This window comes from Coenobita brevimanus, chromosome 80, assembly GCF_032717465.1.
Source record: "Coenobita brevimanus isolate Jiangsu-jjx chromosome 80, ASM3271746v2, whole genome shotgun sequence".
NCBI lineage: Eukaryota > Metazoa > Arthropoda > Malacostraca > Decapoda > Coenobitidae > Coenobita > Coenobita brevimanus.
The window spans coordinates 22,008,644-22,009,072 of NC_137033.1; positions in this window are offsets into that span (position 1 = coordinate 22,008,644).

Sequence of the window (429 nt, forward strand, 5' to 3'; positions counted from 1 at the left end):
GGACAGACAGAGATAGAAATGGAGATAGACAGCGATAGAGATAGAAACAGACAGCGTAGAGAGCCAGAAAATTTGGCAGAGTAGAGCTGCACGCCTTACCTCACATCACGGAGGTCTGGCTGCAACTGATGTCTTTCTGCCACAGTCGCCCCGACTCCACTCTGACCCCAACTCGGAGGATTTTCCAGTCTATTCTCCTTAATTTGCTTGTATTTCCACCTGATTTTCCACTATAAGGTAATGCACTAGCGATAAATTAATGTTTTTAGAGGGATTTTGATAATTTGGTAAAGTTATTGCGTTATGAATGCTGTACGATCAAGTGCTGAAAGATTGGTTTGCCAGACGTACAACGGAAGGTTGGATCAATAATTCACGTATTTTTTACCGTTTATATTTATTTAATGGGTAGTTTTTGTCCCAGCTCAG